Genomic DNA, 21569 nt, shown 5'->3' on the forward strand with positions numbered 1-21569 from the left:
AAACTATGTAGTACAATGTCACCAATTAGAAATGTTAACTTCAAAATTGATCAGCGAGGAAGCACCAATAGTACAAGAGCTAATTTAGAAGCACGAAAAATTATTCCAAGTCCTGCCCATGAAAATGCCTCCTAATAGAGAAATCGATCATACAATAGAAGTCAAAGCAAGATCAAACCCCATCAACATCAAACCGTATCGATATCCACATCATTAAAAAACATAAATTGAGAGATTAATCCAAGATCTTTTAAAGTGTGGCATCATCTCAAAAAGTAAAACTCTGTATGCTGCTCCAGTTGTATTGGTGCGGAAGAAAGATGGATCGTTCAGGTTATTCATCGATTATCAAGGACTAAACAAAATAACAATTAAAAACAAGTTCCCAATTCCATTCATCGATGAAATACTGGATGAACTACATGGTGCTAAATATTTCTTAAAATTGGACTTAACGTCAGGGTATTATCAAATCAGAATAAGGTTGGAAGACATACCAAAAATTGTGTTCCGAACACATGAGGGTCACTACGAATTTAAAGTAATGCCTTTTTGGGTTAACAAATGCACCATCAACATTCCAAGGTACTATGAATGAGTTATTCCATCCATATATAAGGAAGTTTGTGTTAATGTTCTTTGATGAGATTTTAATTTATAGTAAAACTTGGAAGGAGCACTTACAACATTTGGAGAAAGTTCTTACACTATTGGAAGAGCATCAGTTCTATGCCAAGAAGTCCAAATGCACCTTTGGGAAGGAAAAAGTAGAATATCTCGAACACATAATATCCCATGAAGGAGTAAAAGTGGATCCTGATAAAATCAAGGCTATAAGGGAATGGACCAAACCAGTTAATATATCCAAGCTAAGAGGGTTTTTAGGATTGATTGGATATTATTGAAGATTTATTAAAAACTATGCACATATAATCGCACCCCTAACAAACCTTTTAAAGAATAACTCATTTCAATGGAATGAGGAAGAAGGAAAGTGTTTTGAAGAATTGAAGGAAGTTATGTCTAATGCCTCGGTACTGGCAACTTTAGTTTTATCTAAACCATTTATCATTGAGTGTGATGCTTTAGGTTTCATTATAGGAGCAATGTTAATGCAATATGGGCATCTAATAGCTTTTGAGAGCAAGAAACTCAATGAACTAGAACGCCTTAAATCTACATAAAACAAAGAAACGCTTGCTATCATGCATGCACTAGTCAAGTGGAGGTAATATCTTTTGGGAAGCAAGTTTTCCATATGAACATACCATAATGGTCTCCAGTACCTCCTCCAACCAAAAACAATTTCCGAAGAAAAACAAAAGTGGATTGAGAAAATTGTTGCCTTTGACATGGAGATATTACAAAAGAGGGGAAAGGAAAATATAGTGGCAGATGCCTTGTCTAGGAAAGACGAAGAACCGACACTACTTGCAATTTCGGTTATTGTTCCCAAATGGCTTAACGAGATTTGAAGTGAATATGCAAAAGATCCAGAAACAAGTGCTATAATCAATAACCTTTCACACAAATCAAAATGGGAATGGAAGAACACATTCTATGGTACAAGGGAAGAATCTATCTGAATTCAAACTCCAAGTTTAGAACCAAGGTCCTCAAGGAGTCACATGATTCACTATCAGCCAAACATGTATGATTCTTTAAAACTTACTATAATGCACACCAACCATTCTTTTGGAAGGGGATGAGTCATGATATTCATAAATATGTAGCAGAATGCGATAAATGTCAAAGGAATAAAAGTGAAAATATTATGACACCTGGACTACTTCATCCCTTAAACATTTCGAATAAGAAATGGGAAGAAATATCAATGGAATTTATTGAAGGTTTACCTGTATTTGATGGTAAGGATAAGATTATTGTAGTAGTCGACAGACTCACCAAGTATTCTCACTTTATTGCAATGAAGAAATCAGACTCAGCAAAACAAATCGCTGAGATATTTTGCAAAAATATTTACAAATTACACAGATTTCCAAAGGTCATTGTGAGCGATAGAGATGCCAAATTTAAGGGTAATTTTTGGAAGGAATTATTCAATCATATAGGAACCTACCTCAACATGAGTTATACTTACCATCCTCAAACATATAGTGAAACAGAGGTTGTCAATAAATGTTTGGAAACTTACCTACGTTGTTACACGATAGACAAACAAAATAAGTGGGTTCAGTGGTTACATCTTGCTAACTGGTGGTACAATTCTACTTACCACACGTCAGAAAAAATGACTGCATTTCAAGCTCTGTATGAGTACTGACCTCCAAAGTGGAAGGACCTAGCTATCATCCAGACAAAACTACCAGTTGTTAAAAACCAACTAGAAGAACCCCAAAAGGTTGTCCAAACTCTAAAAGAAAATTTAAATAATGCAAGAAACTGTATGAGGCAGCAAGCTGACCGAAACAAAACTGAGAGAGAATTTGAAGTTGGAGAATGGGTATTTGTCAAGCTCTAGTCATACAAACAGTGGTCCTTAAAATAAAAAGGAAAAAATAAATTGGCACCAAAGTTATATGGACCATACCAGATCAAAAAAAAGATCAACCAAGTTTCATATAGTTTAAGCCTTTTGGATAAAAGTCATGTTCACAATGTCTTCCATGTATCCTGCCTTAAAAGGGAACTTGGTGACCATCAATCAACACAAACAATGCTTCCATCCTTAGATGATGAAGGAAGGGTCATTTTAGAGCCAGAAAGTATCATATCCACCAAGGAAAAGAAGCTACGATCTCGTGTAATCAAGGAATACCTCATTAAGTGGAAGGACTTACTAGAAGAAGAAGTTTCTTGGGAGACTGAAGCATTTCATCAACAACATCCATCGTTACATATGCTTTGAGGACAAAGAATTTTTTGGGAGGAAGGCAATGTTATATAAAAAATAGTTATTTGTAATTATTAGTTAATAGGCAAAGGGCATGATCAAATATCATGCCCATTCACCAAGAGGAACCCAAGGCTATATTTAAGCCAGGGCCTCTCATTCCGTAAATCATCATTCAATAATTGATAAAATATATGTATAAATATGGATTTTTGAGTTTTCATGCACATCTAGAAAGGCATTATTAGCTTTCATATAATCTTTGTGATAAATATACTCTTATAGATTTGTGTTAGAAGATGTCAAGAATTCTTAACTTTAACATCAATGACAAAAAACAACTATGGACATCACCAAAAGGTAGGACTGGTAAAAATTTCACGTTTCTCACTAACTAAGATACAACTATAACAAGAAAGAAAATGAACAAGCCCAATTCCTCAAATGAATCATCCAATCAAACAAGGAATCTACGTAAAGGAAATCAAGAAGTCATTAAAAGTGCTTTCCTTCATATTGTAAAAATGTAAAACAATGTCAAATGTAAGAGACCCAATCTGTGTTATGGTAAATCTGGGAAGCTTATCAAAAAATGATTTATTTGTCTCCATTGCAACCTAAAAATCACAAAAAATACAAACAGTGACACATCGAAAAAAACTACAAAATTTTCCATTAAGGTTCTAATAATAGATAAATAGATGTAATGATTTTCTTAAAAAAAATTAGTAAATGGATCAAAATCATCTAACGAATATCCTTATACATCATACTAGTTGTTTTTCTAAATCTCAATTATTTAATAAAAAATTTGATGTTTCAACTACATTATTCACCTTCATTAATATTGCAACTGCATATATAATTTTTCAAATGAATGCAAAACAAGCATAAGTGTAATCTGTCGACTGAAAATGTATAGTCAATAAATTATAGCACAAAGTATCTAAACTTTCATGGTTAATAATATTTATCATATTAATCCATTATGAAACCTTTTCACTAGTGGTAATTCTAAAAATTAGAATTGATTAAGAAAAGAAAATTGGCTAGCAAAGAGAGGTGAGAAAAGAAAAGGGTTAAGTAGGTTAAAAGCCCTGCAAATTTACCATTGATTTTGATTTCGCAGGAGGGAAGGAAAGCATGTAATAAAAGAGGAGAGAGATTGCTAGAGTTATGTTAGCTATCTTGACTTGGTCCCACTGTCATTAAAGTTATTTATTTATCACCCTTCCTTAGTTTTTGTAACTGGCATTGAATAGCAGTGAGTGGGTTTGTGGTCCAACTCCAACATTTTATGGGTTTAAGGGCAACTAATCAAAACCACACTCCTATATATTCAAGGTTGTCTCATTTTTGAACCACTAGAAAAGATGAATAAAGTAATGTTTAAGAGGATTTTTCTACCTGTGGGTGTTTCTCTACTAAATATTTGGTGTTCCACTCTCAAAACACAAATTATGCATAGTGGTAAAGTATACTATCATTAACATGGAATCCTTGGTTGCAACACCTTATCTGCATCAATACACCCCTATGGTTCCATGAATTGTAAAAATACACAATCAATGGAATACACATCCACAAAATCCTACATACTTAATGTGTCGAGCTTCAATAAGACTCTCGGGTAGCTTACTTGTACCTAATGAACAAGTTAAACTATTGTAGATATGACATCCAATATAAATTCCAACTTTGCTACAACTTGGGTTGAGTTTGCAAAAAACACAATGGTTTATGGCCGAAGTGTTATAATTGTTTCCTTTCCGAGCAAATAATGTCTCCAATGATTGATTGATTACATAATGAAATATATCCATGTAATAACTACACCCATGAAAATTTCTGAGTGATGGACATATCAATGCATGAACCTTTCCATCCACCCTTTTTGTACAATATCTCACTTCTCTTGGTCCAATTACATATGTATACATGTGAGTAGTACAATGATCAAAATGCCTTATAGTGCATTATCTAAGGTGAACACTAATAGTCGACCTAACACATTATTCTTGAAGTTACTCATGACTTCAATATCAAATTAGGTCATCTTTTTTCATGCACTCCTTTTTCAACTTTTAATATTTGTGCTAGAACAAGATCATTCTTGAGTTGGATAGACCTAACAAAACATCTATATAGAACCACCAAACTCATTCTTGGCACTAAATACATTCAAATGTTGGCATTGACTACATTCAAATGTTGGCACCATAATTGGCACTGACTACATTCAAATGTTGGCACCATAAACTATCTTAGTCATGAAAGGAGATTTTTCATTGGTGTAGGCATAAGAACATGGAAAAGGGTACAAAATAATCATGAGATCAAAACATTTATAGAGCGCATTTTGTACATGAAGTGTTTCCAAGAAAAATATGAGGAGCATTAAAGAGTGCTCCATGGAAGGAACATCATCCTAGAATTATCTAAGGTGTGAGTACAATCAATTTAAGAGAATTTCAAGAATGGATTTCCACGAACTCTCATGTAGTGATTGTATCTCAAACATGATCCTACATTGGGAGAACACCCCCACCCGTGAATTCACTATTAATGCAATGTTGGATAGCTTTAATTGAATCTTAATCAAACTCTTACATTACTTCCTGATTGCTCCATTTTCTGGGTTGAGTCTATCAACTTTTCTTTTAGCTTTTGAGATACCATTGTCATTTGATCTATGATGGAATCCTTCAAGCTATACATGCCATTCAACTTGAGATCATCAATCACAAAAACAACATCAACTATAGTCAATTTAATCCTCTATCTACTTTTCCCATGCCTAAAAGGTCAAGCCAAGCAAGGCCAAATTTTAGGGCACAAGCCATTATATTTCTTGTTTTCCACTTATTTTCTACTAGATTAAAATTTTCATCTAAAAGGAAAGATATGTTTATAAAATCCTAGATTAATGACACCAAAAGAAAAAATACACTCCACTAGTAACCATAAAATTTTAATAGGGCTGTAAGGAATTACAATTAGGAGAAAAGGCAAGGAAAGAAGCATTGAAAACAAAACAACAATTAAAATAATGAACAAACAAGAATGCCATGAAAACCAATTGATCAACCTAGGACACCCAAGATAACAAGATCCACTCCTAACATCCAATGACAAGAAGATGTTATACATGACAATATTTGGTTCCTCTAATGTTGACATTGCAAAGTAAAAATAGTGATATAGGAACTCAAATGTCAAAACTAGGAGTTTGTTTGCTTAATTGATCTCATATGAGGAATCTCTTGGGTTCTTTCCTTCTAGATCCACCTATGTGTTAAAATAGATATGCGATCAAAACATTACAAAATCTACAAAAAACAACATTACTAAGGATTTTTTTCCATGCATAGTCATCATGCAAATGAAGAAGGAAACAAATTTTTGGTCGTTAGATTATCAAAGATGGAGAAAATCCACTTCAATTCTTGAATAGTGTTAGCCCCCATAAAAGGGTTTAGATAGATTGAAAAGCTAAAATATCTGTGTAACATCAGGGGAAAGTGAAACAATAAATGACAAAAAAATTGGCTATGAATCTCTACAAACCGTATATAAATGCCAAAAATAATTCAACTCCCAGTATATCTCAGAAATTTCTAAAACACAAAAGATACACTATAAACAATAAATTACTTGTGCCTCTACCAAGCAAACAAGACTCATAGTAGAAGCCATTGACAATGTTGCCTCAGGTGTCCTCTCTAGAGGAAGCCCAAGTTCCAGAGGTTGAAGTACATATTGAGGTCTCCTCTAGTAGTTATTCTATTGATTTAACCAACATTTACAGAAGAGGAAAAATAATAAAATAAATTAACAAACATTTTTATGACTAAATAATAATTAAAAAGAATTGAGTGCATGAATACCTGAATGAGATCCTCTTGGTTTTGAGAATAATTTATTGGAGTAGTCTAATATTGGATCAAACCTCCCTCGATTTGATGAAGTAGCAGTGAAGTCAATGTTGACTTTGTTGTTGCTTTGTTGGATCGAGGGAGGTTTTTTCCAATATTATTTGAATCCTAATCTATTCTCTATTGAATAGGGCCAACAACGTGGAGGTGGAATATCTTATGACCCCTTCCCCGACTCCCTCACATCACTCTCAATCCACCAATACCCAATCTATCTACTAGAAAATAGTTGAAAACAACACATTAATTCATGCATAGACACTAGCAAAACAAAAATTTCATAAAGAAACATATGTGATTTTGTACATAAAGAAACATATATAAATCATTCATTAACATATAACATTCATTCATTCATTAATTATAGACACAAAATGCTTCATCTCTATAAATTGTATAATTAGAAATATGTTTTCATATTATGGTACATGATGTTTCTAATTATATAACTAGTTCAATCATTTATCTTTTGTTTTCATTTTATTTGAAATGAATTGAGAAAGGAGGACATCTGTTCCTTCTTCCCCTTTAGCTGTTATGGCCTCTACAAGTCTTCTTGATAACTTGGTCGTGTACTCACGACGTGAAGGTTAATACAAGATTGGATGATCACGAGCTGCTACAAGAAATAAATGTTAAATTTCTATTTTTTATCATTATTACAAGTATTTCATAAATAAAAAGAGAACTAGAGTGTTCACTACCTGCTTGAGTAGTAGAGGAAAGCATAGTAGTTTCAAATGCGGACATATGTTCCTCTTCTTGTCTAGCCTCATCCTCTACATGCTTTGGAGTTGAAACATGAAAGGTTATAATTAATACACCATTTTCAATTAAATATTTTTAATTGTAATCCTCTTCTACATGAAGAAAAGTTGAGGCTACCCAATGATTCAAAGAACTCATTCAAAGGAAATATCATTGAAGTAGTTCATTAATAATAAAGAAATATCTTTGCAATGTAATTATTTACCTGGTGTACTAGTCGACACCATTGGAATGGTTTCCCTGTGCTCCTCTTTTGGTAGAGGATCCTCATGTACAACATGCTTTGCCATTGAAAGCACAAAATTTTTAAGTACACAATTGTACACAATCAATACTATGATACAATGGGAAATTAATCACAAAACATAGCTGGAGATCGAAGTGGAAATCATTCAAGAGACATTAATGTTTCAAGAGTTGGAAAGCTTCTTGTTTTCCATGGGAGCATTGTGATGGAATTTTCAAATCAATTCAATGAAAAGAATGAGTAGATACTTGAGAAGCAACTTTAAACAACTTGCTAATGAATTTGTAGCAGGTGCATAGGAAAAAGTACGTATTTCACGCTCAAAACACTTTGACCAACTCTCAAATATTTTTGTACATGGTGAGCTCTCCCTTCTTTTCAAATTTTTTTAGATCTGAGATCTGAGAAAGAGGATGCAATAACTTTCAATCCATGTCACATGGTTCAAGGGCATGAATGTTATGAATAAGAGGGATAATTTCCAACCCAAAGTCTCCCTCAAATGCTAATCAAGTAATTGATCTCAAATTTTATTTTAGAGATTTAATGGATTCAAATTGAAATCAAAAGACACGATAATGGATAAATAAAAACATTTTTTCAATTCAATTAACAACATTTGTATTTCTAAATTGAATAAATCTCTATTTTTTATTGAATTGCATGAATCATTCTCAAAAGATAAAGAAAACCTAGATTGAGAACTTATTTAGAAATAATAGATTATGCATTCAAGGTGAGTTTATTAGGCCTACAAAGCTGGGATATACTTGTCCAAACTAGGAAATGCTCAGGTGACCAACATGAGGCTATGTCACTCAACAACACATAATGCGATTGACATTCTTTTATAGAAATATTTTTTGGACAATTTAACCTGAAATGGGATTAAAAAATGGGAAATTTTGATATTAAGTTGTCAAGTCTTTACATATTAAGTGACCTACATGTTTTCATGGAAATAATCCATTTATGTATTCAAAATAATAATTTAAACAAAACAACAAACTATTGTAATGTCATAAAAAATAGTGTTATTGAATTTCAATGAAAATGACAAAAAAAATCGCCTTGCTAGACTATTACATTTGATACACAATGCTTCGATGATATAACATATGCTACCCTACCATAATGATGGTGGATATTATTGAAAATATTTTCAAATAAATCTGAAGGATTTAGATGATCATTATCAAGAAGACCTTCATTGTATTTGTATTATCCAACATGTGATGATGATCATTTGGCCTTTTGAGGAAAGATTTAAAATCTGGTGAAGGCACTCTCTAGGGGGGCTATAAGAGTTACATTATCAAAAGTGGGAAAACAACCTCAAGAAGAAATAAATATTGTCTGATTCAAATTCCCTCCCTTTAAAACATTCAAATGCCCTAAATCCCCGCTCAAACACTTGTTTTCCTCATATTAGAGTTTTGTGGGACTTGGAAGGGTATAAAATCCATGTAGGGTTTAGGAGGGTGTCCAAGAAAAACAAGGGTTTAGGAGGAACCCAAGGAAGGCCAAGACATAAGGGCAGTCAAGGTCATGGGGTTATAGGGAAATATGATGAAAGAAAATGGAAAGAGCATGAATTATGGCGAAAGCAAGCAAAGAACATGAACCATAGAGAAAGAGAGGGGATTAGTGCTTATCACCATATCTTTGTTGTCAAAAATATGAACACCTTGCCTCTTTGGAACCACCTGTAGGACACCTTCTCACTCAATTCTATCAAGCTCCACTTATTTTTCTGCCAAAACACATGCCCACTCAATGCTCTCGTGCTCCACCTAGTTTTGTTCTCGTGCTCTCCACATGCTCAACCTTGTTTTCAATAGAATCCCTTTTCAAATTCCTTCTCAAATGATCCACTTTAGTAGTTATAGGGGTTATAGGATAGCTTTTAGAGTGGATAGAAGTTATTACAATCATTAAGCATTACACATTTTAAAGTTGTTTGATTATAATATGTGGGTAAATGTACATAGTAATCAAAGGATATAAGGGTTATGGGTTATAGAAAATTTTCATTAGGAGGCATAGTAGGTATAGGTTATATGGTTTAGGAGTTGAAATTTTGAGAATAGGGTGTATATTTGATAAGGATTACAAGTTATAAGAGATAGGGTTTATAAGTGTTAGGGTATATTTGATGGTAATAATACTTAAGAATTTAATGGTTCTAGGGGTTAATGGAAATAATGGTTAATATATCAAATTTTTGCAATCATATGGATTATTGTTAGGGTTAGTGGTTATTTGATGGTTATAATAGTTAAGAATTAGAGGTTTTATGGGTTAACAATCATAATGGTTAGTATATAAGAAGGTTGCAATCACATGCACTAAATGCTATAAGATATAATTGCTATAGTGGTCTGGGTATATGGGTTAATATTTAGGAGTAATAATTGTTAAGGATTAGGAGTTATAAGGGTCAATGTTCCTAAGGGTTACAAGCTATAAGATTCACTAATTTTTGGTTTTAGTAAGTTAGGGGTTAAGTGTTATAGGTTATGTGGGTTATAGTTAGTTAGGAATTACATGGCTTAGGGGTACAAAAGGTTATGCATTTTGAATGTTGGAGGTTATTAATTATGCCATATAGTGGTTAGGTATCAAGGATAACATGGGTTATATAGGTTAGGGTTTCCGTGGGTTAGACATTTTAAGAATATGGGGTAATGGATTATTAATGTGAGGTTCTATAGAAGAAATATGGGTTAAGATTTTGGGCTAAGTGACTAGGGTTGATATGGATCATGGATTATAAATATTAAGATTAGGTGTTATAAAATCTAAAATAGTTAGGGGTAAGGTGTTATTGGACTAAGGTTTATGTTGTTTAGGTTTAAAGGGTTAGGTAATAGGAGAATGGGCTACAAGTATTAGGGATTTATGGATATATATCCATTAAGTTTTAGGATTTAGGAGTTGTATGGGATATAGTGGTTTGGTTTATAGGGGTTAGGGAGTTATAATGGTTAAAAGTAACATGCATTAGAGCTTATAGTTACTAAGGCTTACAATAGTTAAAGGTTCAAGGATCAGGATAATTACAACATGGATTTCGTGTTATAATTAAGGGTCAATAGTTATATGTTTTAGGGGTTATAGTAGTTAATAAGGTGTTACCTAAGGCAATGGATTATAGTAGTTAATAAGGTGTTATAAGAGTGATGGGTTATAAAGGTTTAAATATAAGGATTATGATGGTTAGGGCTTAGGGCATAATGGTGATAAGGCTATGTGTTAGTTGTATTATGGTTAGGGGTGATAATGATAAATGATCGATACTTATTTTTATCAGAGTTTTCAAATGGTTAAGGTAATTTTGGGTTTAGGATTTAGTGGAAATATAAGTGTTATGGGTAACATAGATGATGGGTTATATGTTCTAGTGGTTATGGTAAAATCATCAAGGATTATGTGTTAGTGGTAGTTGGTTAAGGGATAAGGGTCAAGAACACGGAGAGAATTGAACCCATGATATCTCAATAGAAAATTAAAGTGCTTTAACAACATGTACTTTACCAATTGAGATAACCCTTGGGGCTAAATATATATCATGATAAGGACACTAAAAAATAATAAATAATTTCACCTCCTTGACATTTATGTTACAATTTTGTTGTTTGATTGTAGAATTCTTTGCATGAGTCATATTTGAGTCTCGAAACCCTCTGATACTGTCAACACATACATCTACTTTACCATGTAAAATTTCAGTGTATATAAGCACAAACTGAAAAAATTTCAATGTTGGCCCCATTCACAACCCCCTCTATGTGGGGTCAATTAATTAAAGCATAATTTACACTAATTGATACATCTTAAGTGACTTGAACATTTACCTAAACTCTAGAGAGTTGAGATATTTGAACCTGTGACCTATCAATAAAAAATTAAGGTGCTTTAATGATGGGTACTCGACCAATTGATCTAACCCTCAAGGCTAAATACATACCATGATAAGGACACTAAAAAGTAATAAATAATTTCATCTCCTTGACATTTATGTTATAATTTTTTCATTTTATTTTTTAATTCTTTGTGTGATTCATATTTGAGTCTTGAAACCCTTCCATGCCTACTATAACCATGCCATATTTTATTTCATACAAGCACAAACTGAAAAATTTTCAACATTGGCCCCATTCACAACCCCCTTTGTGTGGGGTCAATTAATTAAAGCATAATTTTCATTAATTTGTAAATGTTAAGTGAATTAAACATTTACTTGACCATAAGAGTGTTGAGAAACTTGAACTGGTGACCTCTCAATAACAAATTAAGGTGCTTTAATGATGGGTACTTGATCAATTTAGCTAATCCTCAGGGCTAAATACATATAATGAATGAGATTCTCTTGGTTTCAAGAATAATATTGCCTTTATTGAACAAGCCCAACCACGTGAAAGTGGAAGCTCATATTGACCCTCCCCCTCTCACATCACTCTCAATTCCCCAATACCAAATTTATATACTATAAAATATTTGAAAGCAACATAGTAAGAATAAAGCATAACTACAAACTAAAAAAACACAAATTTAAGGTAAATGAAAGAAGACAAATCTACTAAAAACATAGGAACAAATACCTCGTAAATTTCAACATTTTGATATCATTAATATTATTCTTCGTTCAACTCAACATCTATATCATATACTTTAGAATTGACGTTGAAAGGGTTGGCCATATCAACATCATCATTGATGTTGTCATTTCCAATCATATCATCATCTATATCATCATGAGGAAAATTGTCTCTTACAATTAGTTCGACTTCTTCAAGTTCTTCATATGATGGTGCATCATCAATATAATCTTCATCCAAAACATTGTCTCAAACATCTCCTTGAACTTCTTCGACGTCTTCATATGACACATGAACTAACTGCTCCTCTACATCACTTTCTTATTCAATATCATCTTCTTATGCTTCATTATACTTTACCGAACTTCCTCTTGGATCATATATAACAACATATGACCAATCCTCTCTACATGGAACCTTTGAGTAAAGGACTTATTCACATTGTCTTGGAAGAACATAGTGATATGTTCTTGGCTGAAATGACCTTTTATTAACCATGGTAAATATGTGGTTAGGCTGAATAATAGTTCTATCCAGATCACATTCATTCATTTGTAGCCTGTACCATTTCAAGTCGAATAGAACCAATTTGAAGGGTTTAAAGTCATAATTAATTAGGTAATCCAAATACCCATAATATCGATTTTTATAGCCTCGTGGACATCTGTCACTTCTAGAGGAAATAGTGACTTGGAAGACTGCAGTTATCCCATAATTAGAAGTTTTCCTCCTTTCATTCAACTTGTTGATGAAAAATTTATGGCCATTGTACCACATAACCTTGTGGTGTTTCAATTGCAATATGCCAAACACATAAAAAGGGAATTTTAAATTAATATAAATATTTATATAAAATGGAAAGTATCTGAAGAAAACACACCTTCATTCACATTAATAATTTATAAAATAACTTAATAAAATATTGCAGGGTGAAAATACATGCTTGTTGGTTTATCTTTCAAACCATTTGCTAAATCAATTTCCCTTTGCGTAAGATTGGTATCTCCTTTACAATGAGATTGTATAACCAATGTAGGCACCCCTTCCCATAATAACCTACCATCACATTGTATACATATTTCAATCCATACCTTCATCCAATCAAGCTTGTTTGCAATGTATAGATGTAATGCATCTCGCTCTAAATCATCTGTATCATAAAATCATAATTCACTTGTAAATATTAGTTACCATGGTCAATATTAAAAATTCATGAAAGAATAAAAATAAAAAAGGTATGATATACATAAAAATGAAAATTTATATGTATTATAAATCTCCACAAATATTTAATTATCTCTCAATTTGAAAATTCTACTTTTCCCCAACAGTTGCCCCCCTTCAATTTTTTTAATGGAGTTGACATCCCAAATGTGATCCACATGCATATTTTCCGTTCATTTAAGAAGATACTAATTAATATAGACCATGGATTGATATACCATCTATCCCTCCACCATGGAACCCTCAAGACATGCTCTCTGTCTAACCAAAGCCTCCAATGCTTTCAAGGGTCTCTCCACCATCCACATTGACCTTCTATGTATAGGTCCACACAATTCAATCTCCTCAACTTGGTGTATGAGGTAGTGTTCTTGTGCATTGAAAAATTTCAACCGTAGATACTTTTTCATTTCACACATTAGCTGAGGAATTTCTCTCTTCCAATACTTTATATCCTTTTTTTTTTAAATGGATTTTTTTCAATGACAACCATCTGTAGATGATGCAAGAAAATAACATGTTTCAAAAAAACATAATATGTTACATTACAAGTAAAAAAATACATGTAATTAATTTGAAAAACAAATTGAAAAAACACTTTGCATGTAAATCGCTACTTACCTCATGTATTTTCCAAGATCATATATAACTTGTATGGTGTTGTTGTCAAAGTTGTGTGAGATAGAGGTAGAACATATTGTAACAATAAAAATGAGTCGTTATTTTTTTAATCCAAAGTAGACAAAAAAACTATGAATTTGTATACCAATATAGAAATATATATACTAACATAATTACTTTAATGAAGGTATGCCAATCATGTGTTTTTACCCCACCAAATTCATTGTTAAGATATTATTTATGTTTGAAGAAAAATCCATGGGAAATTTAATTCATCAAATGACCTCTTTTACATCATCGCTTTGCTTCTCTATTAATAACCATGGAAGGATATTTAGGTCTCCATTGATATTTGATCGGATCCCATTTTGCATTGCATGATTGGTTTCTTGAATGCCATTACAAATTTTGATGACTTTTTATTTATCCCTTCTACCATCTATGATTCACCACAACGTTTTTGTCAAAATCTTCCCGATATGCATCGCGACAAGCAAATGAGTTATTATTATGTCCTTATGGTAGGGAAGCCTTATAAATTTAGTGGGATAAATTTTCATTCCTCATGGAAGCCCATTATTAATACCTTCAAGATCCATGATGAAGTATAGAAGAAATCACAACAACAATTATCAAATACAATAAAATGAATTCAATAAAATTCAAAATTCAAAACATTACATAAATAAAACATAAACAAATCATGTACCTTGACGATTTTTGTTATATTCCAACTCCCATAGGTGAGGTGTCATTCTTTGTGGTTTAAATGCAGTCTCTTATTTCCCATTGAAAATATGTTTTACAGTAGTACGATACCTATGGTTCTTAGTGTGGAAGTTCCTATACTCATCAAACATCTCCTTTCCTAAACTTTTTGAATGAATATATTTCATCTTAGAACCAAAAACTATACCTACAAATTTACCCTTTGTTTAAAGACCTACAAGAGATAGATTAATGCCAATTATATGAAGGGATTATTTAAAAAACATGCATGATATCTTCAAATAATTTAGACTATTAAAGTGAAATATTGGAACATTACCTACCACAAAAATGTGTTAGTCTGGGGAATTATGAATTGTCCATACAAGTATTTCATGGAATTGAAATTGTCTTTGCCTTATTGGTATATAAACATCATACATAGTGATCTCGACCCATAACTTTAGTAACTTGTCGATATGAGACTCGATATATAAATTCATATCTTTAACTTGGTACTTACCTAATTGTTTGAAATTACACATACTTACTACCATGAAATGTACATATGAGTTAACTAATAAATAAAAGATATTATGCAACAAAGAAGATAAAGAAAATGTTACATTCAAAAAATTAATGTAAACAATTACCTAAAACAATTATTGTCAACATTATGCACTCCCTATTTATTGACATCCAAAGAGGAAGGTTATTGTTGATTAAAAAAATTGGCCACACTAAGTAAATATACCTGAGCTCTCCAAATGGATTAACATCGTCAGCTGCCAATGGAAGCCTAACATTACGAGGTTCATCTTTAATATGCAGTCATTTATCTTCAATTTCCCTAAATGCATAACCATTTGTAGGCATGTTTAGAACACCATCTCCACTTCTCTTCCATGCATGGTAATCCATAAACAATGCTGTGTTTTCACACTTGAACAATCGCTACAAATGTGGAATTATGGGAATATGACGAAGAAAATTTTGAGGTATCATTTTGTTATTTGATCAGTTTGATATCTACTTCTTTGACATTGTGGGCATTTTTATTTCGATGCATTTTTTTCCATAATATATATTATGATCATTAGGACATGCATCTATAGATTGATACTCCATTCCATTTTCTTTCATAATGGCATATAAATCTCGGTATGTGCGAGGTAACATATTTGACGATGGTAACAAAAATTTAGTTAACAATCTACAACACAAAATATCACACAAAAAATCACAAGTTTGTGTAAAGATAATTATTTAGAAATATTACATTCTTATTTTACACATTAATTAACTCTAAAAAGGGGAAAAAACAACCTTTATGTATAGTATGTGATGAAACATATTAAATACCTTAGGATCTATGTCATATAAATGTTTGACAAACCATTTGAAACCTTTAAGTTCACCAACAATAATGTAGCGGAGAGAAGATTTTCTCTTGAGCCTTCATAAAGTGGTTTTGTTTCCTTTTCTAGAAGAGGTACATAAAAAATATCATCATTGATCCTGATCATTGACCAGTCGTGCGAATAAGTCTTGGATCAAATAATGTGTCCCATCATCTTGAACTATGTTATTATTATCATATTCTTCCATAGGATCATTAACTTGACCTTCAATATTCACTCCATGTTCCTCAAGTTGCACAACATCATCTCTACTACTACTTGGCACATTTAAATGCCTAGGGGGGCAACTTGAGTTTATAATTACAAACAATCATGCATAATTAGTTTGCATAAAAAATATTATAACAATATAATTTTTTACAAATATGATTAATATATAAACAATATATAATGACTATGTAGCTTACCAAGGGACGATATTCCTTTGGTACCCCTACAATTTATTTTAGCTATTTATTTTAAAACTCTTACGAGACATAAGCTCCCAAATTTATTACAAGGGAAACAATATCTCCCATCATCCCCTTGATTTTTTTCCCTACTGATGTTTTTTGAGATTACTCCCCACAAAAAAATCATGTGTTGATTATGTTATAAAATTGAGTTGTGTACTTGATCCATTATATTTTTGTAATGCAATTGATATATATATGTGTGTGTGTGTGTGTTTCTCAACAAGAAGACCTTATAACCTTTTAGAACTGTTGTAGTTATAACAAAAATGTCACAATGTCTCTTAAATGAAACATTTTCATAAATTTATGTTCTTTTGAAATTTCGATGTTCATTGACCAAGTCCAAAAAAGTGATCGACCGTTTGAATGCAATGTCTTTTAAATGAAACATATTTATAAATTTATTTATCATCAAAATTTCAATGTTTGTTGACAAAGTCACAATTTACTAGTAAAAAAAAATGACCAATTGTTTGAACAATTAAATGGATAGAAGAGTCTCGTCCAATTCACTTGTCATTGGTCTTACGATAAAATAAGAGAATCAATGCAATTATGATGATATGGAGATGATTTGTCATAAGAAAAACAAAAACACGCATATTAGATTAAAAAAAAATACATAAAAATGACATTATTCTTGTAATTTTTGATAGTATGACCAATTTTAGTCGTACCATCATACTATTTCATCTAAATTTATCCCTATAGATGTTACTGTCTCTGATATGTTCATCCCGATGTTATTAAATTTTTCCCACAACACAATTTTCCTGTTTTCGTTTGTCCTTTGATAAAGAATGGTTAGGGATACCCACATCTTATGTGTTGTGTCCTTCCATGATATGTAAGGGATTATATAATCCCTCACACCATCTAGAATTATACACCTTGCTTTCATATCCTTGAGATCATGCTTAGCCACTAGGATTGGATTTGAGGGAATAAGAACGACTGTGTTCACAAAATCCCACATATCATTCATTTTTAGAATCATGGTAATCCGCTCCTTCCAAAGAATGAAGTTAGAGGCCCCTCTAACTTGTCTTCATATCACAAACTAATCAATGATGCCATCTTCACAAATCAACCTTGGCCACAAAACCCCAACTGCAAAACTTCAAATAATTTTGCTGTTGTAAAAAGAAGAAACTTGCAACAGGAAACCCCAGTGGTCTCATATCTCTCTCTCTCTCTCTCTCTCAGAGTTATCTAGTAAGAGCTCTAATACCATCTTAAATTTCCTAATACTAGCCTAGAATTATTTTATCACAACAATTATTTATTCCCAACAATTATTTAATTAATTAAATAAATTACAATTATCAAAAAATAAAATCACTGGTATTTTAACCTCTAGAAATATATGCAACAGAAAATAAAAATTAAGAGAGATCAATCAAACATTGCAATAGATAAATACCCACATACTGTTAGACATACTATTGTCATTTATGACAACCAATTATGTTGATGTCAAAGGGTAAAGTTAAAGGAAGCACAATGTTGAGTATGATAGTACGGTGACTTGAAAGTTCACATCAAATGATGAAAAAGTGGCTTGAAGTTTATTGATTATTTTTTTTGAAGTTATGATGTTCAAATGAATCTTTCAATGGAATGGTTGGATAATCCTCTCCAAGACCTTTCCAACGATATATTCCACTTGGTCAAACTCCTCCCAGGTAGTAATATATGTCAGTTTGAAGTTGAAATTAGCAAAAGGGGAAAAACACCAAATTTATTATTAAAGGCACCAAATTTGTTAAATGAAAAGCATATTTTGGTCAAATCTATGACTTTGTGGGAAATCAAAACAAATTTCACGTGAACTTGCATATAGGTTAATTGGGTTAATGTTTGAGCATCTCAGGGTAGATTCGACCGTTGAAAATTTCATGAACAATGAATGGAGCGTTAACGTGTATGAAGTTTAAAGGAGGAGGCACCTCCACATCAGACCAATGTAATAGTGACACGTGGTAGGCGTCAAGTGTACCCTGTGCTTAGATGCCACATGGACCCCTAAGCACAAGGGATCATTATGTGGCCCCTTTGATGTGGATGGTTAGGTGACATATCTAGATTGGACAAATGGGAGTACAGTGATAGGTGGTGGCTTGAAAATGGCTTAAGGATGATGACATAGGCATAATGATGTGGTAGGATGATGATGACATGGGAGCTTGACATGATTCCACGTGGAATGATGAAATGAAAATTTTAGTTGGAAAATAGGGGTGGATTTTGGTGACATGTGGCACCACTAAGAGAGTGCCATGAGATGGTTATGACATCAACATCAGGTTGAAAATTGACCCCTAGGATCGAGTCATATGATGTGGTCCCATGAAGGCTATAGACATCATCCCTATACCTAAAATATGCCCCCATACTCATAAATATATGGGAATATGAATTGAGGTTATAGGTAACTCGATGGGAGTGGAGTAAGATGTGAAGGCCCTGCCTTTATGGTTAAACTAAGGTAGTGTAGTCATAGATGTCATGGGCTCGAGAATGTTGCTGTGGTATGGCTCTTAGTGTGTGACTTGGATCTTCATGGTATACCTATATGATTGATATGACTCTCATTGCAGTATTGGCATAAACGTTTAGATATGGCTCTTCATTCGTGACTTGGCTAGTCATAGTCTGACTGATATGGTTCTCGTCGCAGTGACTAGTATGACTCTTGTTGCAATGGAATGATTGGACCAAATTTTTTTACATGGATATCCATGTGTGACCTAGTTGTTATACTAGTATGGATCTCTTTGTAGTGGCATTATTGGACCAAATATTTTGACATGGCTCTTTGTGTGTGACCTGGCTATTTTGTGGTATAACTGGTGAAATTTATTTTTACGTGGCTCTCTATGCGTGAACTGGATGTTTTGTGGTATGACTAGTGCAAAAATTTTTACACAGCTCTTTGTGCGTGACATGGATTTTTGTAGTATGACTAGTATGGTTCTCCTTGCAGTGACTTGTATGGCTCTTGTTGTAGCATTGGCGAAAAAGTTTTGACATGGCTCTCTGGATGTGACCTGGATCTTCATGGTATGATTGGTATGGTTATCATTGGAGTGAATGTCCCTATGTGACATGGATCTTTGTGGTATACATTGACATGGCTCTTCATGGTATGAATGTAAGTTTTTGCCTTTGATCTTTAGGGATTGTATTACTATGGTCCAAAAGTGTCATTCATGTCAAACATTTTCTAAGAAGATGTATGCTCATCTTGCTCCGATCCACCCTATGGGTTGTCAAACTATTCACTAAATGGGGCATTAATTTTTGTAGTCATGTAACCCAACCTCAGTCAAAGGATACCACTACATTATTGTAGCGGTGGACTACTTTACTAAGTGGGATGAGGTCATGCCTACATTCTCTAATGATGGAACCACTGTGGAATTATTCATAGTCAGCCATATTATTACTAGGTTTGGGGTACCCAAAATTATCATGAATGATCACAGTTCACATTTTCGCAATCCTATGATGATGGAATTAACAACCAAGTTTGGATTTCTTCAAGAAACTTGATTCCCTATTATCCCCAAACAGATGGAAAAGTAGAGGTTGTAAATCATGTCCTCAAAACTATGCATTGTAGGATGGTAGGGATTCATAAGTCAAATTGACATCTTATGATATTTTCCATGTTATGGGACGATCAAACTTCAGTCAAAACTTCTTTTGACTTCACCCATTTCCAATTGTTCTATGGGATGGAGGTTGTACTTCTAGTTGGGTGCGAGATCCCATATTTGAAACTAGTCTTTGAACTACTCCCTAACACTTCCATCGAGGAATAATGTCTCTTACATTTGGCCCATCTTAACAAACAACATTGTTATGATGTAATAGCCAATAAGCTCATTAAAAGCATGTCAAGGTTCAGTATGATAAATATATTTGACCTCATGCCTTTGTTGAAGGTGATCTCGTTTTGGTCTATGATCAAGACCATAATAAGTTAGGTGCAAGTAAGCTAGAACCTCTCTGGCACAGTCCCTATATTGTTAAACATGTTCTCAAAAAAGGGGCCTACAATCTAGTAGGTTATGATGGAAATCCTTTATCAAAGCCACATAATGGGCTCTACCTCAAAAAGTACTATGCATAAGTCTTTTGATTTCATGGTGCTTGCACATATCGTATATAGGTGGGTGTGGGATGTGTATTTTATCCTTTAATTTTGTGTGTATCAATAGTTCCTTTGCTTGTTTTATTATGCATGGTTCTTGATTGGAAGATGTCAAGTCCCTTTACAATTTACTTAGGATTTGCAGACGATGCTAGCCATAGTACTCCAAACATAGCTTCTGCTACATGGGTCCTCTTTTCACCCACCGATGAACTCGCAAGTTCAAGGGTAATTGTTCTTTGCATGTCGACCAACAACATGGTGGAATATAGCGTCGTCATTGAGCTCTTTTATAAGGGTATTTCTGTTGGCATATGTCACTTGGTTGTTAAACTTAACTAACAACTCATAGTGTCTTATTTGAACTAAGTTTATTCTATGAGGAATCCTACATTATTTCATTACTATTTGAGGGTATTTCTCTTGGAACGACATTTTCCTAACATTACCTACGTTCACATTCCTCGAGGCTACAATACACTTTTTGATTCATTAGATACTTATACCTTGGATTTGAATTTGTCACATTAAGTTTATAAACCATGCATAACATACATTCATTAACAACATTAATGA

This window comes from Pinus tabuliformis, chromosome 6 (assembly GCF_031772625.1).
Source record: "Pinus tabuliformis cultivar Carrire ecotype Pingquan chromosome 6, CPIR1, whole genome shotgun sequence".
Lineage (NCBI taxonomy): Eukaryota > Viridiplantae > Streptophyta > Pinopsida > Pinales > Pinaceae > Pinus > Pinus tabuliformis.